Source organism: Hyla sarda, chromosome 5 (assembly GCF_029499605.1).
Source record: "Hyla sarda isolate aHylSar1 chromosome 5, aHylSar1.hap1, whole genome shotgun sequence".
Taxonomy (NCBI): domain Eukaryota; kingdom Metazoa; phylum Chordata; class Amphibia; order Anura; family Hylidae; genus Hyla; species Hyla sarda.
The window spans coordinates 216807717-216835690 of record NC_079193.1 but is presented as its reverse complement, the minus strand read 5'-3'; the positions used below and the strand labels follow the sequence as shown (position 1 = coordinate 216835690).

General features: G+C 45.0%; 1 protein-coding gene and 1 long non-coding RNA gene across 2 annotated transcripts in view; one reads left to right on the top strand and one right to left on the bottom strand.

Annotated features, from left to right (window-relative positions):
* Window positions 1-27974, bottom strand: part of BMP6 (bone morphogenetic protein 6) — a 164846-nt gene that overhangs the window by 84268 nt on the left and 52604 nt on the right. The gene's annotated exons all lie outside the window — the stretch shown is intronic.
* On the top strand, window positions 21168-26833 carry LOC130273797 (uncharacterized). The gene is made up of 3 exons (XR_008844127.1): window positions 21168-21223; window positions 26265-26370; window positions 26726-26833. It is a non-coding gene; the product is annotated as an uncharacterized LOC130273797 (long non-coding RNA).

Here is a 27974-nt window from a genome sequence, read left to right as displayed (position 1 = left end):
GAATAAATTCCGTATTCCGGTGACCCGTCTTGTCAAGCCACTCCACATTTCCGCGGTCAACGGAGCCAGGTTGGACTGTACCATACGTTTCCGCACGGAGCCCCTTCTTATGAGCATCGGATCTCACCACGAGAGGATTGAACTTTTGGTCCTCCCCAATTGCACCTCGGAAATTCTCCTAGGACTTCCCTGGCTTCAACTTCATTCCCCAACCCTGGATTGGTCCACTGGGGAGATCAAGAGTTGGGGGTCCTCTTGTTCCAAGAACTGTCTAAAACCGGTTCCCAGTAACCCTTGCCGTAACTCTGTGGTTCCTCCTGTATCTGGTCCCCCTAAGGTCATTAAGGACTCTGCCTGCCACAGGAAATGCCCCTCCCCCCCTCCCAGTTCCATCGGGCAAGCTTCTGTGTCCCCTCATGGCCCTCGTCCTGGTGTCACACTGCCCCGTGCCAGGTCCCGCCCTCTGCCCTCTCTCCCCATTCCTACTCCTGCGGTTCTGCCTGCCGTTGAGGAATCCCTCCATCCTTTCCCGGTGTCCTCATCCCAGGGGAGGCAGTTACCCGATAAAGAGAAGGGGAGACCTAAGGGGGGGGGTACTGTTACGCCTAGCGCTCCGGGTCCCCGCTCCTCCCCGGAGCGCTCACGGCGTCTCTTTCCCTGCAGCTCCCCGGTCAGTCCCGCTGACCGGGAGCGCTGCTCTGTCATGGCCGTTGGGGATGCGATTCGCACAGCGGGACGCGCCCGCTCGCGAATCGCATCCCAGGTCACTTACCCGTTCCCGTCCCCTGCTGTCATGTGCTGGCGCGCGCGGCTCCGCTCTCTAGGGCGCGCGCGCGCCAGCTCCCTGAGACTTAAAGGGCCAGTGCACCAATGATTGGTGCCTGGCTCAATTAGCTTAATTGGTTCCCACCTGTTCCCTGGCTATATCTAGTCTCCTCCCTTGCACTCCCTTGCCGGATCTTGTTGCCCTTGTGCCTTGTGAAAGCGTATTGTGTGTTTTATAGCCTGTGTACCAGTACCTTTGCTATCTCCCCTGACTACGAACCTTGCCGCCTGCCCCCGACCTTCTGCTACGTCCGACCTTGCTACTGCCTACTCCCTTGTACCTCGCCTTTCTTCAGTATCTTCAGCAGCCAGAGAGGTGAGCCGTTGCTAGTGGATACGACCTGGTCACTACCGCCGCAGCAAGACCATCCCGCTTTGCGGCGGGCTCTGGTGAAAACCTGTAGTGGCTTAGAACCGGTCCACTAGCGCGGTCCTCGCCAATCCCTCTCTGGCACAGAGGATCCACCTCCTGCCAGCCGGCATCGTGACAATTACTCCTATAACTATTGGCAGGGGTACGCGTCAGGGGTGTCCACTGTCTCCAGCACTATTTGCCTTAGCTATGGAGCCCTTGGCGTGTGCCCTACGAAATAGCCCGGATGTCAAGGGGGCACTTATCGGCTCCAATGAATATTTAGTCAACTTGTTCGCAGACGATCTCCTACTCACAATAACCAACCCGTTAGTGTCTCTCCCCAACTTGTTTCAAATTTTGGACGCTTTCTCCGCAGTATCTGGCCTGGTGATCAATAGATCTAAATCCGAAGTTCTTTCTGTAACACTCCTCCGACTGTGCAGGATATCATCTCTGATAGCTTTTCTTTGACCCCTTCTTCTTCCTATATCCCATATCTAGGCATTTCTCTTTCTTCCTCTCTATCTGATTTGTACAGACTGAATTTCAGACCCCTCTATAAATCGATTAGAGAGGATTTTGCTAGATGGGATCTCCCACATATATCATGGCTAGGCAGAATACATACGATTAAAATGCTGGTACTTCCCAAGATTTTGTACTTATTCCGCACTCTCCCGATACCAGTTTCCATGTCAGATTTACATAGACTTCAGTCGGATGCTTTCCGATTCATTTGGCAACGGAAACCCTCCCGCATCCCCAAATCGGTAATGTTACCACAAGAGATTGGGAGGCCTCTCTGTGCCCAATTTTGCGAAGTACTACAAGGCAGCTAGATTAGCACAGCTACTATTGTGTAATGCGCAGTCAGCTTTCCCCAGGTGGATAGAGGTTGAAAACTCTCTCCTGTCACCTCACTCTCTATCTTCCCTTATGTGGATCTCTTCTCCGATCTCTCCATACATACCTTATGCTGCTACTATCTCTCTCTACTCCCTTCTCCTGTGGCGGTCTACCCGCTTCAAGCTATACCTACAGTCTCCAGTCTCCCCGGTCCTTTCCTTTCTGCAGAATCCCACCTTTTCACCTGGCCACCGCCCATCAGACTTCTCATGGTGGACTTCTCAGAATCTTATCCTTCTACATCATTTCTTGATGGGAAAGAGGCTGATGTCCCCATCTGAATTCATAACCAGATACCGCCCTCCCCCTGAGGAATTTTTCCATCTTTCCCAAATACTGTCCTTTTATCGCTCCCTAATACCCTCTAACATGCTCATTTCCCCAACGTCATACGAAGCCATGGCCATCTACTCTCCACTCCGATTAGGCACTCTGTCCCTCCTGTACTCTTCATTCAATCAACCTACGCCCGATACAAAACTTGCATTCATGTTGTACGTGGCATGAATGTTGTACGACTTTGAGCAAAGGTAGTTGGCAGGTGTCTCTGACAGAAACTGCTCTGAAGATTCTAAACCGCACATACTATGTTCCCGCCAGACTCCACACTATCTATTCCTTGGTATCCCCCCGGTGCTTTAGGGGTTGCTCGGACATAGGAGAGATGCTCCATATTTGGTGGACGTGCCCCAAAGTCTCCACCTTTTGGAACCAAGTGTCTGACTTAATTTCTGCCACCCTGAATCGTGTGTTTAATTGTACGCCAGCAGTGTGCCTCCTGGGGCACAAGCCTAATGGGATGCCTAATGCTTTATTTCGCTTAACTCAGTTAATACTATTGGCTGCCCGCATACATATTGCCTCTAAATGGAAATCCCCTGACCTCTCGCTACCTATGGTGATCTCCCGTATTAACAATATTATGGTCATGGAACAATTAAACGCCTTAAGATTTGATACCATGCAGGGGTTTGAGAAGATATTGGACCCTTGGCTTTCCTCTCCTCATGCCCCTGACATGTCCTACTATTTTACTCTGTGATTTTGTCTATAAACAGGACCCCCACCCCCATAGGACCGGTCTCGCCCATTATTAATGTTACCCTTACTCCTTTTAGATGATCTGCAGCTCCATCCAAACCCTAGTGTCTCTTCTTATCACCCTTATCCTCCCCTCCTCATGTCATTCACCGGACTAGTTCTAATACGAGTTCTAGTTATGTTGCCTGGCACCCAGCCTGCTTCTGTCCATACTGCACCTTTGACGTGCCTTAGTTGATGATTTGTTGTTGATTATGTCTTTTCAACCAAGCGCCTGCGTTCGCAATGCAAGGTTTATGTACCTTATCTCTGTGTTTTAATAAATTTTCTCTTTTTGACACTAAAATGTTTTTAGACTCCCTCCCCTGCCCAGCAGACATACATAATTCTATAGGATCTGTACATTTTTAATAGCAGTTGTTAGGTTCAGTGCAGACGACATGTAAGGGTACATACACAATCTTATTTCTTAAAACCAGAGGCATAGCTAGACATTAATTTAGGCAAAAATCTGTTCTGATTCCTCCTAGGTCTGTCAGTTTTTTATTATCTCCCCCTATAAACAATACAGCACCCAAGGAACATTTTCTGCCAACATTTAACTAGCTACTCACGTCTGAAACCAGTCCAGCATTCCTAGTCATCAAGGTGTAGGATGATTCTCCCCATCAAAATGACAGACACTAAGATAGACCCCTATGGACCCATTAAAAGTCAATGGGGTCTGTCAGGTGTCAGTGGTATCTGTCATATGATGTATCCAGCACTGTGTCCTGGTTTGCATTTTAAACAGAGGACAAACAGAGCACTAGTTGTACATTAAATGGGTTTTCTGGTAAAATTTATTATTTTTCTATTGTCTTCAGTCTGCCTAATAAAATAACAAACACTTTAACTCACCTCCCTCCGCTCCCTCATTGCTCCAGGATCAGGGCTCCCCATCCAAGGCCAGTGACTTTGTTTTCCCCCAAGCTGCAGAGCATAGCGCGTACAGTTGGGGGATCTGACAGTGCCGCATGCCAATCACTGGCCAAGGTGGGACATGGCTGCAACCAGTGAAATACTGGTGGTAGATGGGGCATCCTGATACCCCACAAGGGAGCTGAGAAAGATGAGTTAAAGTGTTTGTTATTTTATCAATGAGGAATTTATACAATTACAGAACCTTTTGACTTCTTATGTTCTTTATAATCAATGGCAGGGGGTATATTTTCATTCAAAAGATCTACTGCTGCTGCAGAAGCTCTTTTGAAAGACTATAAAGGAAATTTATATTAAGCATTTAGTGATTGATATGAAATATAATACACTGCAATATTTAATACAGCTGCTGAAGAACCTCTTTTTAAAAGGCATTATGTATCGATCAATCAAGGAGAAGGAGCGGGCAGTCTGCAGCAGGCTTCTTCTTCAAGTCATGTGTAGTGCCCATGTAGTGCCATTTACCTCTGTATAATCATAATATCACCATCACTAATCTACAGTCAAGACGCCCACTGTGAGCCTCCTAAAGCAGTTATGTGTGCACAGATTTAATGAAGGTATGGTCCTCCAACCAACCTACAGGACATGAAGCCAGGCATAACTGTTCTGAAGCCAAGAAAATATGGGAACTGGGACCTGAATAGCTACAAAGTACAGACTGCGATCCAACATAGTAGCTCACAGAAGTGTAATGGATATCTGTGGCATAGAAAAAAAAGGGAGGTAGGGATTTCTCCACATAGTAAACCTAATGAAGTGCCTTGAGGCCCCTTATGTCAGAATAAGGAATGTAATGGAAGGACAGAAAGTGTACACGGTAAATACCATGTTCTTGACTTACATTGCACAACGGCTAAATGCTGCCGAGAATACTGTGACATTTAAGAAGATTAACAAATAGAAAATTTAGTCAATCCCTTTAAATGTTAGACACAAATGTGTCTTTGTTTAGCATGTTATTACACCTCCAAAATCCTTGTGAAGTTTAATTTATTCTGGATTTATTAAATACCCTATGGGATTGCTCAATCATAACCGTTTACCTGTTTTATATTGGAAAGATATGAGTATTTATTTTCAAGTCTGCTTCACTGTGAATCTGAATTTAGCATTAAAGCCATATTGCAGGAGCGTAACTAGAATCCCATGGGCCTCAGGGCAAATTTTGGACCCCCCCCCTCAAGTCTTATCCTGTCCCATTCTGAAATGCATTAGTATTCCTAGGGTATTTAAAATTATACATACTATGAGTTAAAGTCTTTAACCCCTAAAGGATGCAACAATGTTTCATTTTTACTTTTAACTTTTTTCATCCTCGTCTCCGCCCATTTGAAGGCTTGTTTTTTTGTGCCACCAATTGTACTGTCACGATGCCGGCTGGCAGGTAGTGGATCCTCTGTGCCAGAGAGGGATTGGCGTGGACCGTGCTAGTGGACCGGTTCTAAGCCACTACTGGTTTTCACCAGAGCCCGCCGCAAAGCGGGATGGTCTTGCTGCGGCGGTAGTGACCAGGTCGTATCCACTAGCAACGGCTCACCTCTCTGGCTGCTGAAGATAGGCGCGGTACAAGGGAGTAGGCAAAAGCAAGGTCGGACGTAGCAGAAGGTCGGGGCAGGCAGCAAGGATCGTAGTCAGGGGCAACGGCAGAAGGTCTGGAAACACAGGCAAGGAACACACAAGGAACGCTTTCACTGGCACTAAGGCAACAAGATCCGGCGAGGGAGTGAAGGGGAAGTGAGGTGATATAGGGAAGTGCACAGGTGTAAACACTAATTGGAACCACTGCGCCAATCAGCGGCGCAGTGGCCCTTTAAATCGCAGAGACCCGGCGCGCGCGCGCCCTAGGGAGCGGGGCCGCGCGCGCCGGGACAGAACAGACGGAGAGCGAGTCAGGTAGGGGAGCCGGGGTGCGCATCGCGAGCGGGAGCTACCCGCATCGCGGATCGCATCCCGGCTGGCAGCGGAATCGCAGCGCCCCGGGTCAGAGGACGTGACCGGAGCGCTGCCGCGGGGAGAGTGAAGCGAGCGCTCCGGGGAGGAGCGGGGACCCGGAGCGCTCGGCGTAACAGTACCCCCCCCCTTGGGTCTCCCCCTCTTCTTAGAGCCTGAGAACCTGAGGAGCAGACTTTTGTCAAGGATGTTGTCCTCAGGTTCCCAGGATCTCTCTTCAGGACCACAACCCTCCCAGTCCACTAAAAAAAATTTTTTCCCTCTGACCTTTTTGGTAGCTAAAATTTCTTTGACCGAGAAGATGTCCGAGGAGCCGGAAACAGGAGTGGGAGGAACAGATTTGGGAGAAAAACGGTTGAGGATGAGTGGTTTGAGAAGAGAGACGTGAAAGGCATTAGGGATACGAAGAGAGGGAGGAAGAAGAAGTTTATAAGAGACAGGATTAATTTGACACAAAATTTTGAAAGGACCAAGATAGCGTGGTCCCAACTTGTAGCTAGGGACACGGAAGCGGACATATTTAGCGGAGAGCCATACCTTGTCTCCAGGGGAAAAAACGGGGGGAGCTCTTCTTTTCATATCCGCGAACTTCTTCATGCGTGATGAAGCCTGTAAGAGAGAATTTTGGGTCTCTCTCCATATGATGGAAAGGTCACGAGAAATTTCATCCACAGCGGGCAGACCAGAGGGCAAGGGAGTAGGGAGGGGGGGAAGAGGGTGACGGCCGTACACCACGAAAAATGGGGATTTGGAGGAAGACTCAGAGACCCTGAAGTTATACGAGAATTCGGCCCATGGGAGGAGATCTGCCCAGTCATCCTGGCGGGAGGAAACAAAATGTCGCAAATAATCACCCAAGATCTGGTTAATCCTTTCTACTTGTCCATTGGACTGGGGATGATATGCAGAAGAAAAATTTAATTTAATCTTGAGTTGTTTACAGAGAGCCCTCCAGAATTTAGACACGAATTGGACGCCTCTATCCGAGACAATCTGCGTAGGCAACCCGTGAAGACGAAAAATGTGTACAAAAAATTGTTTAGCCAACTGAGGCGCAGAAGGAAGACCAGGAAGAGGGATGAAATGTGCCATTTTGGAGAATCGATCAACGACCACCCAAATAACAGTGTTGCCACGGGAAGGGGGTAAATCAGTAATAAAATCCATACCAATCAGAGACCAAGGCTGTTCGGGGACAGGCAGAGGATGAAGAAAACCAGCGGGCTTCTGGCGAGGAGTCTTATCCCGGGCACAGATAGTGCAGGCTCGCACAAAGTCCACAACATCCGTCTCCAGAGTCGGCCACCAATAGAAGCGGGAGATGAGTTGCACAGATTTCTTGATACCCGCATGACCTGCGAGATGGGAGGAGTGACCCCATTTGAGGATTCCGAGGCGTTGGCGAGGAGAAACAAAGGTCTTTCCAGGAGGAGTCTGCCTGATGGAGGCAGGAGAAGTGGAGATCAGGCAGTCAGGTGGAATGATGTGTTGCGGAGAGAATTCAACTTCTGAGGCATCCGAGGAACGAGAGAGAGCATCGGCCCTAATGTTCTTATCGGCAGGACGAAAGTGAATCTCAAAATTAAATCGGGCAAAGAACAGAGACCACCGGGCCTGGCGAGGATTCAGCCGTTGGGCAGACTGGAGGTAGGAGAGGTTCTTGTGGTCGGTGTAGATAATAACAGGAGAACTTGATCCCTCCAGCAGATGCCTCCATTCCTCAAGTGCTAATTTAATGGCTAGAAGCTCTCGATCCCCGATGGAATAGTTCCTCTCCGCTGGAGAGAAGGTCCTAGAGAAAAAACCACAAGTGACAGCATGCCCGGAAGAATTTTTTTGTAGAAGAACAGCTCCAGCTCCCACTGAGGAGGCATCAACCTCCAATAGGAAGGGTTTGGAAGGGTCAGGTCTGGAGAGGACGGGAGCCGAAGAAAAGGCAGACTTGAGTCGTTTAAAGGCGTCTTCTGCTTGAGGAGGCCAGGACTTGGGATCAGCATTTTTTTTGGTTAAAGCCACGATAGGAGCCACAATGGTAGAAAAATGTGGAATAAATTGCCTGTAATAATTGGCGAACCCCAAAAAGCGTTGGATAGCACGGAGTCCGGAGGGGCGTGGCCAATCTAAGACGGCAGAGAGTTTGTCTGGATCCATCTGTAGTCCCTGGCCAGAGACCAAATATCCTAGAAAAGGAAGAGATTGGCATTCAAACAGACATTTCTCAATTTTGGCATAGAGTTGGTTGTCACGAAGTCTCTGAAGAACCATACGGACATGCTGGCGGTGTTCTTCTAGATTGGCAGAAAAAATTAGGATATCGTCCAGATATACAACAACACAGGAGTATAACAGATCACGAAAAATTTCATTGACAAAGTCTTGGAAGACGGCAGGGGCGTTGCACAGTCCAAAGGGCATGACCAGATACTCAAAGTGTCCATCTCTGGTGTTAAATGCCGTTTTCCACTCGTCCCCCTCTCTGATGCGGATGAGGTTATAGGCGCCTCTTAAGTCCAATTTAGTGAAGATGTGGGCACCTTGGAGGCGATCAAAGAGTTCAGAGATGAGGGGTAAGGGGTAGCGGTTCTTAACCGTGATTTTATTAAGACCGCGGTAGTCAATGCAAGGACGTAGGGAGCCATCTTTTTTGGACACAAAGAAAAATCCGGCTCCGGCAGGAGAGGAGGATTTACGGATAAAGCCCTTTTTTAGATTCTCCTGGACGTATTCGGACATGGCAAGAGTCTCTGGGGCAGAGAGAGGATAAATTCTGCCCCGGGGTGGAGTAGTGCCCGGGAGGAGGTCGATAGGGCAATCATAAGGCCTGTGAGGAGGTAGAGTCTCAGCTTGTTTTTTGCAGAAAACATCCGCGAAGTCCATATAGGCCTTAGGGAGACCGGTTACTGGAGGAACCACAGAGTTACGGCAAGGGTTACTGGGAACCGGTTTTAGACAGTTCTTGGAACAAGAGGACCCCCAACTCTTGATCTCCCCAGTGGACCAATCCAGGGTAGGGGAATGAAGTTGAAGCCAGGGAAGTCCAAGGAGAATTTCCGAGGTGCAATTGGGGAGGACCAAAAGTTCAATCCTCTCATGATGAGATCCGATGCTCATAAGAAGGGGCTCCGTGCGGAAACGTATGGTACAGTCCAATCTTTCATTATTTACACAATTGATGTAGAGGGGTCTGGCGAGACTGGTCACCGGGATGTTGAACCTGTTGACGAGAGAGGCCAAAATAAAATTTCCTGCAGATCCAGAGTCCAAGAAGGCCACTGTAGAGAAGGAGAAGGCAGAGGCAGACATCCGCACAGGCACAGTAAGACGTGGAGAAGCAGAGTAGACATCAAGGACTGTCTCACGTTTGTGCGGAGTCAGCGTACGTCTTTCCAGGCGGGGAGGACGGATAGGACAATCTCTCAGGAAGTGTTCGGTACTAGCACAGTACAGGCAGAGGTTCTCCATACGGCGTCGTGTCCTCTCTTGAGGTGTCAGACGAGACCGGTCGACCTGCATAGCCTCCACGGCGGGAGGCACAGGAACAGATTGCAGGGGACCAGAGGAGAGAGGAGCCGAGGAGAAGAAACGCCTCGTGCGAACAGAGTCCATATCTTGGCGGAGTTCCTGACGCCTTTCGGAAAAACGCATGTCAATGCGAGTGGCTAGGTGAATAAGTTCATGTAGATTAGCAGGAATTTCTCGTGCGGCCAGAACATCTTTAATGTTGCTGGATAGGCCTTTTTTGAAGGTCGCGCAGAGGGCCTCATTATTCCAGGACAATTCTGAAGCAAGAGTACGGAATTGTACGGCATACTCGCCAACGGAAGAATTACCCTGGACCAGGTTCAACAGGGCAGTCTCAGCAGAAGAGGCTCGGGCAGGTTCCTCAAAGACACTTCGGATTTCCGAGAAGAAGGAGTGTACAGAGGCAGTGACGGGGTCATTGCGGTCCCAGAGCGGTGTGGCCCATGACAGGGCTTTTCCGGACAGAAGGCTGACTACGAAAGCCACCTTAGACCTTTCAGTGGGAAACAGGTCCGACATCATCTCCAGATGCAGGGAACATTGGGAAAGAAAGCCACGGCAAAACTTAGAGTCCCCATCAAATTTATCCGGCAAGGATAAGCGTATCCCAGGAGCGGCCACTCGCTGCGGAGGAGGTGCAGGAGCTGGCGGAGGAGATGACTGCTGAAGCTGTGGTAGTAACTGTTGTAGCATAACGGTCAGTTGAGACAGCTGTTGGCCTTGTTGCGCTATCTGTTGTGACTGCTGGGCGACCACCGTGGTGAGGTCAGCGACAACTGGCAGAGGAACTTCAGCGGGATCCATGGCCGGATCTACTGTCACGATGCCGGCTGGCAGGTAGTGGATCCTCTGTGCCAGAGAGGGATTGGCGTGGACCGTGCTAGTGGACCGGTTCTAAGCCACTACTGGTTTTCACCAGAGCCCGCCGCAAAGCGGGATGGTCTTGCTGCGGCGGTAGTGACCAGGTCGTATCCACTAGCAACGGCTCACCTCTCTGGCTGCTGAAGATAGGCGCGGTACAAGGGAGTAGGCAAAAGCAAGGTCGGACGTAGCAGAAGGTCGGGGCAGGCAGCAAGGATCGTAGTCAGGGGCAACGGCAGAAGGTCTGGAAACACAGGCAAGGAACACACAAGGAACGCTTTCACTGGCACTAAGGCAACAAGATCCGGCGAGGGAGTGAAGGGGAAGTGAGGTGATATAGGGAAGTGCACAGGTGTAAACACTAATTGGAACCACTGCGCCAATCAGCGGCGCAGTGGCCCTTTAAATCGCAGAGACCCGGCGCGCGCGCGCCCTAGGGAGCGGGGCCGCGCGCGCCGGGACAGAACAGACGGAGAGCGAGTCAGGTAGGGGAGCCGGGGTGCGCATCGCGAGCGGGAGCTACCCGCATCGCGGATCGCATCCCGGCTGGCAGCGGAATCGCAGCGCCCCGGGTCAGAGGACGTGACCGGAGCGCTGCCGCAGGGAGAGTGAAGCGAGCGCTCCGGGGAGGAGCGGGGACCCGGAGCGCTCGGCGTAACATGTACTTTGTAATGACATCACTGATTTTACCCAAAAAATCTACGGCAAAAGAAAAATATTAGTGGGGCAAAATTGAAATAAAAAAATGCAATTTTTACATTTTTTGGGGGGGGGGCTACCGTTTCTACGCAGTATACGGTTGCAGTGATACCTAATTTATGTAGGTTTTGTTTTATTTTACTTTAAAAAAAAAGGATTACTTTGAATGAAAACTTGTATGCTTGAAATTGCCCTCTTCTGACCCCTTTAATACTTACATTTTTCTGTACATGGGGCCGTGTGAGCTTTTATTAACATTATACTTTAAAAGTTTGTACACTTCCACACACGGCGATACCACATATGTTTATGTTTATTTTTGTTTACATTATTTTATTTGAAAAATAGGAAAAGGGGAGTTAGGGAATGGGTCTATTCACATTTATTAAAATATTTTTTTTTACATTTTATTTTATAATTTTTTGGTCCCCATCATAGGAAACTTTTTACCTGCAATTTTCAATTGCATACAATACACAATGCTATGCCATAGCACAGCGTTGTTCAGCGTTATTGTGCACTGCTTGCACAGGCTGCAGGCTGCCTGCACATAAAGAGCGCCGATTGGATGGCACGGAGCCAGGTAAGAGACCTCCGGCCCTCCTCTCAGCTGGTCAGGACCCCATGATTTTGCCACAGTGGTCCCGATGAGCACCTTAAGCTAACTACCAATGCAATTTCGGATGTCAGATGCTGCATATAACTTTGGTGACGTGTCCGGCATTATCCATGGGTCCCGGCTGCTGATAGCAACCAGGGCAACCTAGTATGAAGCATGTTGAGCTCCTGATTGTGCTTCATAGACCAGGAGTGAGCACAGGGCGTACACTTACGTGCTGCTTTCTCTATGGAACACGTTAGCTCCATTTTGTTAACCAAATCTATGAAAATTTACAAATAAAAGTTGTTGGAATTTGTGATGGCTATATAACCATTGTTTATGATACATTGGCCATGCATATGTAGCCCTATGATAAAATAAATTACATAGGCCATTTAATGCTGCATTTATAGGTATCAGAGCCTTAGGCTATGAGAAATGCAACACTGAGTAACCTTAACCCCTTAAGGACCCAGCGTTTTTCTGTTTTTGCACTTTCGTTTTTTCCTCCTTACCTTTTAAAAATCACAACCCTTACAATTTTGCACCTTAAAATCCATATGAGGGCTTATTTTTTGCGCCACCAATTCTACTTTGTAATGACATCAGTCATTTTACATAAAAATCTACGGCAAAATGGGAAAAAAAATCATTGTGCGACAAAATTGAAGAAAAAACACCATTTTGTAAATTTTGGGGGCTTCTGTTTCTACTATGTAAATGTTTTGGTAAAAATTACACTTTATCTTTATTGTGTAGGTCCATACAATTAAAATGATACCCTACTTATATTGGTTTGATTTTGTCGTACTTTTGGAAAAAATCATAACTACATGCAGAAAATGGAATACATTTAAAATTGTCCTCTTCTGACCCCTATAACTTATTTTTTCCGCATACGGGGTGGTATAAGGGCAAATTTTTTGCGCTGTGATCTGAAGTTTTAATGTGTGCCATTTTTGTTTTGAACGGACTTTTCGATCGCTTTTCATTCTTTTTTTATGGTATGAAAAGTGACCAAAAAACGCTATTTTGGAATTTTTTAGCGCGTACGCCATTGACCGTGCGGTTAAATTTACAATATATTTTCATAGTTCGAACATTTACGCAGGTGGCAACGCCATATATGTTTATTTTTATTATGTTTATATATTTTTATATGGAATTTGGGAAAAGGGGGGTGATTTAAACTTTGAACCTCCCTGGTGGTATGATTCTGTCTGGAAATTTGTACCAAAAGCGGTACAATTTTTTGCATTGAATTTCACATCTCCCCCATCACATTCCCCCTCCCTTGTCACATTCCCCCCCCTTATCACATTCCCCCCCTCCATGTTACATTCCCCTCCCCCTGTCACATTCTTCCCCCCTTGTCACATCCCCCCCCCTTGTCACATTCCCCCCTCCATGTTACATTCCCCTCCCCCTGTCACATTCTTCCCCCCTTGTCACATCCCCCCCTTCATGTCACATTCCCCTCCCCCTCTGTCACATCCCCCCCCCTTGTCACATTCTTCCCTCTTGTTACATTCCCCCCTTTGTCACATTGTCCCCCCCCCCTGTCACATTCATCCCCCCTTCTCACCGTGTCACCTTGTCTTGTCCTGCAGCATCATACACTAGGTTTGCCGGGCAGATTTCAAACCTAGTCCAGGGAGGCTAGTCCTGAACTGGCACACCCCAACAAGTTTGCCCGCTTGGCAGATGAGGGGGACGCCATTACAGAGCTAGCAGAACTGCAGCAGGATACCGCCTCTGACCGCCAGGGGGGTGTCTGCTCCAATAAGGAGGGAGGGAAGAGTACAGGGCAGGCCAGACAGGTACTAGTGGTGGGGGACTCAATTATTAGGGGGACAGACAGGGCAATCTGTCACAAAGACCGGGATCGCCGAACAGTGTGTTGTCTGCCTGGCGCACGAGTTCGGCACATCGCGAATCGGGTTGACAGGTTGTTGGGCGGGGCTGGAGAGGACCCAGCAGTCATGGTACATATTGGCACCAATGACAAAGTAAGAGGTAGGTGGAGTGTCCTTAAAAATGATTTCAGGGACTTAGGCCGCAAGCTTAAGGCAAGGACCTCCAAGGTAGTATTTTCTGAAATACTACCAGTACCACGAGCCGCACCAGAGAGGCAGCGGGAGATCAGGGAGGTAAACAAGTGGCTCAGAAGCTGGTGTAGGAAGGAAGGGTTTGGGTTCATGGAGAACTGGGCTGACTTCGCTGTCGGTTACCGGCTCTACCGTAGGGACGGGCTGCACCTCAATGGGGAGGGTGCAGCTTTGCTTGCGGAGAAGATGGCTAGAAGGGTGGAGGAGTGTTTAAACTAGGGACTTGGGGGGAGGGAACCTACAGCAAAGAGGGGGAAGATAGTGTAGATAGAGAGGTGGGAATTATAAATGTACCTGGGGGTGGAGCGGAGGGAGGGGTTAGAATTGTTAATAGGAATAAGCTTCATAGGAAAATAAAACTTACACCCTTGAATCCCATTAACCCCAATAACATAAAGGATGGAAATGTAAAGTGTATGTTCACAAATGCCAGAAGCCTAGCAAATAAAATGTGGGAGCTTGAGGCCTTGATACTGGAGGAACATATTGATATAGTTGGGGTCACTGAGACATGGCTGGACTCCTCGCATGACTGGGCTGTCAATCTGCAGGGGTTTACATTGTTTCTCAAGGATAGAATGAACAGAAAAGGTGGTGGAGTCTGTCTGTATGTAAGAAGTGGTATGAAAGTCAGTGTGAACGATGCCATAGTGTGTGATGATTCTGAGGAGGTGGAATCACTGTGGGTAGAATTACAAAAGGAGGGAAATACTGAAAAAATAGTATTTGGTGTAATCTACAGACCCCCTAATATCACTGAAGAGATAGAAGGTCGGCTGCATAAACAAATAGAGAGGGCCGCCCGGGCAGGTACAGTGGTAATAATGGGAGATTTTAACTATCCAGATATAGATTGGGGTCCGGGGTTGGCTAAAACTACAAAGGGGCGACAATTCCTAAATTTATTGCAGGATAATTTTATGGGCCAGTTTGTGGAGGACCCAACAAGAAGTGATGCCTTGTTGGATCTGATCATTTCCAACAACGCAGAGCTGGTTGGTAATGTAACTGTGCGGGAAAACCTTGGTAATAGCGACCACAATATAGTTACTTTTGACTTAAAATGTAGAAAACAAAGACAGGCGGGGAAGGCAAAAACATATAACTTTAAAAAGGCAAATTTCCCTGGGCTGAGGGCTGCACTACAGGACATAGACTGGGGGGAGGTGTTGTCAAATACTGATACAGAAGGTAAATGGGACATCTTTAAATCAACTCTAAATAACTATACAGCTAAATATATACCAAAGGGGAACAAATATAAACGATTAAAACTAAATCCTACATGGCTGACACATGATGTTAAAAGAGCAATAAACAACAAAAAAATAGCCTTCAAAAAATACAAATCTGATGGGTCAGCTATAACATTTAAACAGTACAAGGAGCTTAATAAAATCTGTAAAAATGTAATAAAAACATCAAAAATTCAAAATGAGAGACAGGTGGCCAAAGAAAGCAAAACTAATCCTAAATATTTTTTTAGATATATAAATGCAAAAAAACCAAGGACAGAGCATGTAGGACCCCTTAATAATGATAATGGGGAGGTTGTCACAGGCGATCAAGAGAAGGTGGAGCTACTGAATGGGTTCTTTAGTTCTGTATACACTATGGAAGAAGGAGCTGACATTGGACAGGTCAGTGCTGGTAACACATCATGTAATGTACTGAACTGGCTTAATGTAGAGATGGTACAAGGTAAGTTAAGTGATATAAATGTAAGCAAATCCCCAGGACCGGATGGACTACACCCAAGAGTTCTTAGAGAGGTAAGTTCAGTAATATCTGTACCCCTGTTCATGATATTTAGAGATTCTCTGGTGTCTGGTATTGTGCCAAGGGACTGGCGCAAGGCGAATGTGGTGCCAAGCTTCAAAAAGGGCTCTAGGTCTTCCCCAGGAAACTATAGACTGGTAAGTTTAACGTGCATTGTGGGTAAATAGTTTGAAGGACTTATAAGGGATTACATACAGGAATACATAGGGGATAATTGTATTATAAGTGATAGCCAGCATGGGTTTACTAAGGATAGAAGTTGTCAAACCAATCTAATTTGCTTTTATGAAGAGGTGAGTAGAAGCCTTGACAGAGGAATGGCTGTGGATATAGTGTTTCTGGACTTTGCTAAAGCGTTTGATACTGTCCCTCATAGACGTCTGACAGGTAAGTTAAGGTCTTTGGGTTTGGAAATTTTAGTTTGTAACTGGATTGAACACTGGCTCATGGATCGTACCCAGAGAGTGGTGGTCAATGATTCGTACTCTGATTGGTCCCCGGTTATTAGTGGTGTACCCCAAGGTTCAGTACTGGGACCGCTGTTGTTTAATTTATTTATCAATGATATAGAGGATGGTATTAACAGCTCTGTTTCTATCTTTGCAGATGACACCAAGCTTTGTAGCACAGTACAGTCTATAGAGGATGTGCATAAGTTACAAGATGACTTGGATAGACTAAGTGTCTGGGCATCCACTTGGCAAATGAGGTTCAATGTGGATAAATGTAAAGTTATGCATCTGGGTACTAATAACCTGCATGCGTCGTATGTCTTAGGGGGGATTAAACTGGCAGAGTCACTGGTAGAGAAGGATCTGGGTGTACTTGTAGATCACAGACTACAGAATAGCATGCAATGTCAGGCTGCTGCTTTCAAAGCCGGCAGGATATTGTCATGTATCAAAAGAGGCATGGACTCAAGGGACAGGGACATAATACTCCCCCTTTATAAAGCATTGGTACGGCCTTACCTGGAATATGCTGTTCAGTTTTGGGCACCTGTCCATAAAAGGGACACTGCGGAGTTGGAAAGGGTGCAGAGACGCGCGACTAAACTAATATGGGGCATGGAACATCTTAGCTATGAGGAGCGATTAAAGGAGTTACAATTGTTTAGTCTTGAGAAGAGACGTTTAAGGGGGGATATGATAAACGTATATAAGTATATTAATGGCCCATACAAAAAATATGGAGAAAAACTGTTCCAGGTTAAACCCCCCCAAAGGACGAGGGGGCACTCCCTCCGTCTGGAGAAGAAAAAGTTTAGTCTCAAGGGGCGACACGCCTTCTTTACCGTGAGGACTGTGAATTTATGGAACGGTCTACCTCAGGAACTGGTCACAGCAGGAACAATTAACAGCTTTAAAACAGGATTAGATACATTCCTGGAACAAAATAAGATTAATGCTTGTGCAGAAATATAAAATGTCATCCCTTCCCCAATATCGCGCCACACCCCTACCCCTTAATTCCCTGGTTGAACTTGATGGACATATGTCTTTTTTCGACCGTACTAACTATGTAACTATGTAACTATGTATTTGCTGCAGAACAAGCCCTTTCCCCTTCAGCCAATCACTGGCTTTACACCACTGCGGCCTGTGATTGGCTGTAAAGGGAAAGGTCCTGTAAGATGAATAGTGAAGAGAGCAGGGACCAGAGCGCATGGAGGGGAACGGCATCTGAAGGGACCGGGATTAGGTAAGCAAAAGTTTTTTTTATTTTCCTCCTTTTTACTTTTACACTTAGCTCAGTGTTTTTCTAATAGGGTGCCTCCAGCTGTTGTGAAACTACTACTCCCAGCATGCCCGGACAGCCTTTGGCTGTTCGGGCATGCTGAGAGTTGTAGTTTTGCAACAGCTGGAGGCCCCCTGGTAGGGAAACACTGACTTTTAGCATTTTTCTTTACCTGCTCTGGCCGGCCCCCACCACGGGAGCCGACCCGAGCAGATAATTGCATGTTTTCCCGGGGGCCGTATCGCTATATCACATTGCTTTTGCGATATATCGTGCAGCCCGGCCGGGAACTCTGCAATTCTACCCCGAGCGTGGCTCGGGGTTACCGTTCCTGGCAGGGAAAATTAACTCTGAGTCACGCTCGGGATAACCGCTCAGGAGGTTAATAAGGAAGGGGTTAATGTGTGTGTTTTTAAACTTTTTTTTTTTTACACTTTTAGTCCCCTTAGGGGACTTTTAGGAGGAATAATTTGATTCCTCATACAGAACAATGAGATTACAAACAATCCCATTGATCTGTGTGCTCTGCGCTCGATTGATCAAGCCTGGTCCTGCCAGGCTGTATGATTCAGAGCATGGGAGCCGCCGCAGCAGGAGAGGTAAGCCCGATCGCGCTGCAGGGGGAGCGATTCACCCCACTGGACCACCAGGGACAGAATACAGGCACCTTTAGACGCCGCTGTCAACTTTGCAGTACTTTATGCACAATAATTATTTTTCTAAATGGCTAGAATTATCATATCAGCGTGTAAATACCTGAACAGACTATCCATTGCCCAAGATCCCAGTTGTTTATAACTATTCATTAGGAAATATGCCCTGTCTCTTTAGCACCTGTAGCCAGGGCATATAACACGTACTTTTAAAACTTTAATTTAAGGCAAAAACCCTACCTGCGTGTTATATGCTGTTATATGCTGTTAAAGACCAGCAGCCCGGCCGCTGCCACTTTAAAACAGTGACCAGCGGCGTCTGCTGCGGGCCAACACATCTCCCCTGCTTTTTATATATTTTTTGTTTCCTAACCTGGCAACGCTCAGGCAGGCTCAAGTCAGGCGGTGGGTCTTGCGGGCTTTGCCAGTAAAGAATGTCGAGTGACGTCTCGCTCTGCACGGCGTCAGGGATGTCACTCATCATTCCCTGTAGCTGCCGCTGTTGACTGTTCCAAAATGGCCGTGGCCGGGCTGCTGAACTTTAACAAGCAGCTGGTTCTGTGGCCACTTTGACCAGTGGCAGCTGCAGGGAATGACAAGTGACTTCCCTGATGCCGCGCAGAGGAGCTGGCAGGAGACGTCACTCATCATTCTTTACTGGCCACAAAGCCCGCAAGGCCAGCCGCCTGACCTGAGCCTGCCGGAGCACAGCTAGGTAAGGAAAATAAAAAATATGAAAAGCAGGGAAGAGGGGAGATGATGAGCAGGGCAGGATGATGAGGCAGGGGGGAAAATGATGAGGCAGGGAGGGAATGAGGAGGTGGGGGGTAACTGATGAGGCAGGGGGAGGGGGGCACCAAGGGAAAATAATGAGGCACACATCAGAGGAGGGGGAAGGGGGAGATAAATGTGGCACAGGGGCTGATAAAGGGAGGAGGAATGATGTGGCACAGGGAGGGGGGGAACAAGAGGGGAGCAGGGGGAATCAAAGTGGGGAGGGGAGTGATGAGGCATTTAGTTCAGAGCTTCCAATTCATTAATTTTACATTTATTTATTTTTTACTCAGATTTCCCCGTTAAAATGAGGATGCATGTTATACGCCAGTGTGTGTTATATGCTGATAAATACGGTGATATAATTTTACAGCACTGGGTCTAGTGCTGGCTATGGGTGCTATGGAGAAAAGGCAGGAGCCTATGTCTACTAATGCATAGTTGTGAGCCATCAGGAGAGTGGACAATGCCTGCTCTGTACAAGTATATACCTGCCAAACTAAAAACTAAATTAATTTAGAAAAATTATTATTATACGCAATATAATTTTTATGCACAATAATTATAATGAATGTAAATTACTTTGTAGTATTTTTTTGACTTTGACATTAAAAGTTTTTTCTGTTAATTAGTGTAAAAATACTTAGTAAAGAGTCCAAAGTAGAGGATAAATAGTTCCTATTTCCAAATTTAGATATAGACTTGACCGTGAAATACTTTTATATGACACGCAAAGACTATGGACCACATATGTCCAGTGTGTGTCTCTTTAAACTAGCAAATCTACGTAAATATTATTTCAATTTTGGTTTATGTCCAGAGATAATAATTTCTCTTTTCTGACACAGTAGGGCATTACAGAGACACGCCCTGGGAAGATTCTACAATGTACTGAAAAACAGACAAATGTGCTACTCACTCCAATATAAGCAGCCTTGCCTTAGTACCACTAAACGAGGTCAGAGAACATTAAGGAACATTAAAAATGGTGTTTCTTATTAGAGCTGTCCTTTAATGTCTTGTCTTACCACTCTACAAACAAAAGATAGCTATTGCTTCTTGACGGTTTAGTGGAAATAAGAGTTCATCTGTTTAGCATCTATAATCCAATGTACAAACATAGTGAATTCTGTGCCATTAAAGGGAATTCTCTGCTCAAGATCCATATCTTTTGGCCAGAATGGAAAGAAGCAACAAAGAGTGTCTCTTACTCGAGAAGACCTGTCCTGGTCTCCATTACTAAGGTAATCCATTGAGTTAAATCAGCACTGTAATACTTACATTTTCCCTGCAGTGGCGCTGCAGGGAAAAAAACACTTGCCATGTTTCCTCATATATTCCCTATGATGTGATTCTTCATCCAAAAAGAATGGTACTTTGTATAAGCATTGGCTAAGATTTACTGTTGTTGTGGGTTTTTTCCCTATTAAGATTTTATCCCACTGTTTGTTTGTTTGTTTTTTAACCAGATTTGTGGTGCATGTCTCGGGAAAACTGTAGCACACCAATAAAAAGTGCCGAATTGTGCTTCAATTGGATTAAAACAAACCACTAACAAAAAAACATAATGTAAACCCCAATTCTGTTGGATTTTTTCACCAATTTAATTTGTGAAAAAGCCGCATTTTGTGTATAATAAATCTGTAGGATTAAAAAATGCAATTTGTGTCTTTTTTTCAGGTTTCTTCTTGTATAGTGTTCCAATTTGCATAAAATGTGGCACACATAAGCATGTGCCAAATCTGGACCATTGCATACTATGGGGGAGATTTATCAAATCGTGTCCAGAGGAAAAGTTGCCCAGTTGCCCATAACAACCAATCAGCTTGCTTCTTTCATTTTTTAAAAAGGCCTCTGCAAAATGAAATAAGCGATCTGATTGGTTGCTCTAGGCAACTTCTCCTTTGCACAGGTTTTGATAAATCTCCCCTATATCTTTTGTTTTATTACAATTCTACTTTACATTTGTAAAGAATAAGAATACAAACAATTTTGAATTGAAAATATTACCGCTGTGCAGAATTCTTGTGAAATATTAATGGAATTTGAAGAAACTCTTTATATGGGCATATGGAGAGACTGGGAAAAGCGTTAAAGAACCTTTAAAGCCTATAATGAAGCAGGCGATAACTTTACAATGCCATTGTGCTGCTGACTTCATTAGTTACCAGTTTTGTCTAATACACTTTGGGTATTTTTTTATTTTTTTTTAATAACCTTGTGGTTAAGAAATTGTTCCTGGAACATTTTTACTATTTTCTTTGGGCCCATGATGCACACACATATGTCACTTCAGCTTTTGCGAGACTTTTAACTGTGCTTTTTTAATACAAGAAATCGAGTTCCAACACTCAGCAGCTGTGTTTGTTTACAGGCTTTGCAATTAACACTGAATTAATGGAGAGATTCCAGAGACGTTCTTGGCACAGTAAGCATGATTTATAATATATAGAAATGGCCCCCGAATCATAAAATTGGCATTTGTGGTGTCCAAGGATTGATATGCACATATTGGCCTACTTCACACTACTGTGGAATATATACTTAGTATAGCTTGCAGAGCAATGAATGATGTTCCATAAAAATTTGTGTCATTGGTAAAGGGATAAGATAATTGAACATTACCTTTTAATAGACACAGAAGGCTAGACAGGAAAAAATACTACAATTGAGACTGGCATAGGTATTCATACAGATTACAGTACATTGATCATCCATAAGACAATACACACTCCTTATAGAGCACAGTATCTCAATGTTGTTTCTAATATAAAAAGGCTAGAAAGCGGGGATTCCATTAACTGTAACATGTTTAAAGCATTCCTGCTCATTTATATGACTTATTATAATAAGCTGTCGTGTGTGTGTTCAGAAGGAGTAACAATTTATCTGCTCATTATAGAATTTATATATGGCATTATATGACATTATCACAAGTTTTCCTTATATTGGCTCAATCTCTACCCACACACATATCCTGCTCTGCTATATTTCTATAGCACATCCTCAGAAGCAACAGCAGCAGCATGGCAGACATTATACAGCAGTAATAAGCATTCTAAGCTGTGAATCAAACCCTTGGGTTAGATAGAATATTTACTAGAACTGTTTCTCTTTGCCTATGTGGCTAACTCCTTTTCTCCAGTCTCCTTTGACTTTAACATGTAATCTGATCCTCAGTGAGCTGATAGTTCCTGTCTATTCTCGACTGCAGTTTTAGAGTGAATGATGAGATGTCTGGCAAAAATTTGCTTATCCCCTATCCAAAGGAAATAAGTAGCTGATCGCGGGGGGTTCGACAACTGGGCCCCCCCCACAATCATCGGAACGGGACTAAGCACTCAGTGAGGAGTGTGTGCTGCAGCCGGCACACATTCCATTCATTTCTATGGGAGCGCCAAAAAGATCCAAGTACAGCTCTCAGGCCTCATCAGCGCTCCAATAAAAATAATGGAGTGTGTGCCATCTACAGGTAGATGACACTCGCTCCTCACTGAGAGCAGGTGATCGTGGGGGGCCCCAGTTGTCGGATAGGGTATAAGTAAATTTTCGCTGGAGTACTCCTTTAAGGAGGGAGGAGGAAGAGGAAATGAGATTGAGAATTTGAAACAAGGCATTATTCTCTAATGAAATACGTAACTATCTTTAATATCTTGAACTATTGATTTGATTCTTTTTTATTTTAGATTTTTTTTTTTTGCATACTGGCAAAGAAGAAGTAACTCTTCAGTATATTCTGTATTCCTAATCACTCGGCAGGACTGTTGAGGAATACACACATGATACACATTAATGCTATAATATTAAATAATAAATACATATATAAATAGATATATATTTTACCATTGTTAAACAGCTTAGGGTTCCCTGATCACACACCTTTTACAGTTTCTTGATATGCCCTCCTATTCCTGAGAAATGTGAGTTTATCCTTTGTCTGACAATTTATAGAACCGTTGGATGGACGTGGACTTAATTTTAATAAAGAGTGACTATCAGATCATGGGCTGGATTATAGTCGGGGTGTGAATATTTACACTGAGGGGTGTGTATGTCTAATACACACCCCCTGACTATATAATCCTGTCCATCACCTGATATCCACTCATTTCTAAACGTAAGCTCACGTCCATCTGACTGATTCCCTGAATTGTTCAATAACTATTTACTAAACTATAAACAAATGAAATATAATGGTTACCTAAAGCTCTTTGAACCATTGGGAAAAATACAGACTATGCACTTTAATTCCTATTTACCATGTTCAAAAAACGTAGAGGTTTTCATTAAATAACACAAAGATTGCCAAAAAGAAAATTAGGGATGTGGAAATGATAATCAGCTGTATGCTATATAACAGTCAAGGTGTTAGACAAGTTCCTAGCGCCAGATAGCAACTGCTAAGGGAATTTACTCCTGGAAGTTTTCAAAATTTCTCAATATCTCCAAGATCTGCTCAGAGATTTCTTCCAGCTAGATCTGTCGTATACTTGGAATTGCCCATGACATTGTTTGTTTCTGCGTTTGTTAATAGACAATCATTTTTCTTCAGTTTTTAAAGCCACGAGAACAATCACGACAATAAAAATATATTAGTGGTCTGAAATGTAGGACATTTGGCATTGACTATTTTTAAGTATTTAAAAGAAGTTATTAAGATAGGTTTTCCTGAGAACCCCTGACAGTAGGAAACACCTCACTTCTGCTGTACACCATTGTCATATGTCATGTTGCTATTTGTGCATTCTGAAATTCTATTCTTTATGAATATTGTGTCATATATCTCCCATTTTGCTCCCCCAAGTTTGATTTAGTATATAATATATTTATTATAAGTTAAATGGGTTGCCCAATTATTCAATATACCGTATTTTTCGCCGTATAAGACGTACTTTTTCTTCCCCAAAACTGGGGGGGGGGGGGAGTCGGTGCGTCTTATACGGCAAATACACATTAAAACCCTGTCCTATCGCGGCGGTCCCTGCAGCTATCACTGGCAGGAACCCGCGGCTAATAGAGAACATCACCGATCGCGGTGATGCCCTGTTTTAACCCTTCAGACGTGGCGATCAAAGCTGACCGCCGCGTCTGAAGTGAAACTGGCACTAATTTGGCTGCACAGTCGGGCTGTTCGGGACCGCCGTGGTGAAATTGCGGCGTCCGGGACAGCTTACAGGACACTGGGAGGGACCTTACCTGCCTCCTCGGTGTCTGCTCCATGCCGGGATCCCCTGCATGGCCGGCGCTCACCTTCGTCGTCATCACGTCGTCGTGCATTTCGTCCCGTCATCCGTCATCCAATAGGAGCGGCGTGCGTAGCGGCATGCGTAGCGACGTGATGGCGGCGACAGAGAACAAGGATACCGGGCAGCAGAGACAATCCGGAGCAACGGGGACACCCCGGGGACGCGGCGACAGCGATGGAGGGTGACATCCAGGACAGCGGTGACGGGTCCGGAGCGGCGGGGGCACATGAGTATTACCTCCTATACCAGTGGTCTTCAACCTGCGGACCTCCAGATGTTGCAAAACTACAACTCCTGGCATGCCCGGACAGCCAACGGCTGTCCGGGCATGCCAGGAGTTGTAGTTTTGCAACATTTGAAGGTCCGCAGGTTGAAGGTTCAGAATCTTTTTTTTTCTAGATTTTCATCCTTTAAAATTGGGTGCGTCTTATATGCCGGAGCATTTTATATGGCGAAAAATACGGTACATCTATGTATTAAATCACACAAAATATTTTTTTTTTTTACAATTGGAATAATTTTATAATAAAACTATGTTTAGATAATACTGTTACATATTTGTTAAGGTGCCATGTTTTTTTTTCCTCTCAGATCCACATAATGCATTTATTGCAGGTGGTCACACATGCCCAGTAGCACAGTTTCCCATACGACTTTTGAGCAGGCCGACCACTGTGACCATTTTAGTGAAAGGTCTGAAAGTATCAATAGTATCAATAGCAACAGATTACATTACAGAACAAAAAACTTTTAATATTTTTTTTTACATGACTGCCCTCTTAATAAAGAAAAAAAATAAATAAATATGAAAATAGATTTCCCAAGTAATGCGAGTGTTAATGCTATAAAGCTAATACAGTTGGTAACATTACAGTATTTAGGAAGGGACATCACCAAAGATTTTTACATCACAACCCTGAAGCTTCAGCGAGTAATAAATAGCATGACAGCATGCTTACATAATAAGAAGTGCCGTTCATGGGCACTAGACGTATGGGCAGCCATGTGACACGGCAGGACACTGCTGGAAAACATCATCTAATCATTAGCCGACGGCTGAAGGGCATACTGTTTTGATAGTTAAACAGGTTGTATATGATGCAAATATGTGACTCAGAAATGATTTCACATAAACATTTAAGCAAGAGAAATCTGACTCATAAGCTCCAACACAGGGAATAACAAGTCCCCGAGCACATCTGTGCAGTGTGATGGCTGCTCTCTAGAAATGTTGCTCAGCATAAATGGCAACCATTCTAATACTACATTAGCGTCACTAATAAATGGTGTTAGAAATGTTCTATTTGCAGTCCTTGGTCAGAAAATATATTTTTAGCACTGGTCATTTAAACATCACCTCAATCGTTTTTTACCTTAAAGGGGTACTCCCACCCTAGACATCTTATCCCCTATCCAAAGGATAGGGGATAAGGTGTCTGATCGCTGGGGTCCTGCCGCTGAGAACCCCCGCAATATTGCATGCGACACCCACCTGTTTCTTGTCCGGAAGCGCTGGATGGTCTGGGTCGCGACCATGGGAACGGAAGTCTGTGACGTCAGGACTCCGCCCCGTGTGACGTCACGCCCCGTTCCCTTCAATGCAAGTCTATGGGAGGGGGGATAAGATGTCTAAGGTGGGAGTACCCCTTTAAACAGTCTTTTGACTTCACCCACCAGTTTCTTGTCCGGAAGCGCTGGAGGGTCTGGGTCGCGACCACGGGAACGGAAGTCTGTGACGTCAGGACTTCGCCCCCGTGTGATTTCACGCCCCGTTCCCTTCAATGCAAGTCTATGGGAGGGGGGATAAGGTGTCTAGGGTGGGACTACCCCTTTAAACAGTCTTTTGACTTCATCACAAAATATGTTCTTCTGGATTACATCTTGCCTATCTCTTGTCATATCTGTCCATATATAGTGAAATGATATATCTACAATTGTTAATGCTTCACTGTATCTAAAATACAAAAACATGTTTTGTACCTACAGTTTCACCCAGACCATGTGTCTCCATGGTACCAGATGACAAATAATTCCTATGAAGACTGGTCCTACAACCTCTCCATCTAACCCAAACATTCTGTAGCAAACAGATGTAAAGGAGTATGACTGTTGTATCAGACTACACAGGTTTAGTTTGTAGTCTGTTGCCATAGAGACTGCAGGTCTGCATAGGAGCTCACGACACAAAACTGTATTTGCAAACTTATTTCATTTTTATTATAGATGAATTGGACAGTTGGATACGCCCACATAAGACTAAACAAGCGTTTAAATCCTCAAATGAAGGTTTGGATGGCATATCTGTGCTTGGGGTGGGCACTTTCACCAGGTATGGGGTATGTGAAGATTCCAGAATATGCAGTTCCTATGATCATGCACTGCAGGGAATATGCTGTTACTAGTCAAGGACAAGCCAAAAAGCTTAACATCCTGATTGTCCAATGAAAAGATATGTTCTATTTGCCAACGTTTTTTTTTTTTTTGCCAGAACATATAATGTTGAATTTGCCAATGTTTTTTGTCAGAACACATAATGTAATGTTGGGATATTGCTGCCAGGTCTGATCTAGTTGTATTATATTTCTATGTTTATTGCTAATGAAAGGACTGTTGGTTCTGCTATTAGCATTTTGTTAGTATAAATATTGGGGCTGGTAATCAATATTACTAATCTTCCTTTGCAGTTGTGCTAATGCATCTATCCAGTGACTTTCAAGACATAATCAGCAGATGGTGCTGTTATAATGATGATATCATCTATTCATGTTATCTAATAAAATCAAAGATTTCACCACCTAAAATTAGCTTCAATTACTACTACCATGGGCACTGTGGTAAATACTAGTGCAGCATTCCGCTACATTTTTTGCCTTCCTCTGGATCAACAAAGTAGAGTTTTAGGCTGAACTCGAAGGACTCTTGTCTTTTTTTCAACCTTACAAACTGTGTCATGTTATGTTACATAGTTACATAGTCAGTAAGGTTAGAAAATGACTAGGGTTCATTGAGTCCAACCTGAAAACCCCCACTGTGTTGTTCCAGAGGAAGGCAAAAAGCCCTTGAAGCAGAAAAGCTTTTCTTTTTTTTTAAAGAAAAGTATACAGGCCCCTCTACAACTTCTTCAATAAATCAACCAACACAAAATCATATGGCAGAAAGTTGCATAGTCTCACTGCTCTTACAATAAAGAATCCCTTACAGTTTGTATTAACCCCTCCCCGCTGTAGAACATATGCATACGTCCAATCTGCAGGTACGTTCCCACCATTTAATTTATGTATACGTCCTAATAATCTCCTGCTCTGTGCAACACACTGTAGGAGATCGCTGGCGGGACCCAGCTGTCAATCACAGCAGGATCCTGGCAGAGCTGCAGAGATCGCACCGGTCTCGCCAGTGTCATACAATAGATAGCTTGGTCAATACTGACTACATCATCTATAGGATTGACAAGGGGAGGGCGCTTCCCCTGCCCCCATTAGCAACCCAGCAATGCGATTGTGAGGCCCCGATATTTGCCATGGCAGCAGGAGGCCAGCTGATGGCCTCCTGTCTGCCAAGTACTGAAGCCTATATGTTCTAGCAAAAGGCTGGTTCTCACAGGCTGAATGTCAGTGTAATAATGTCAGTAATGTTTTTGTTTTGTTTTTCTTCACACAAAGAGGTCACATGACCTGTAATAAAAAAAATAGGATGGGGATAAAACCCCATAGCAAAAAAGGAATGTTAAAACATACATTATCGTTCCTCTTTCCCCCTCCTTTTCCCTTATTTTCTCCCCTGCCCCCTTAAAGCTGTACTCCGGTGGAAAATATTTTTCAACTGGTGCAAGAAAGTTTAACAGATTTGTAAATTACAGTACTTCCTATTTAAACATTTTAATCCTTCCAGTACTTATCAGCTGCTGTATACTACAGAGGAAGTTCTTTTATT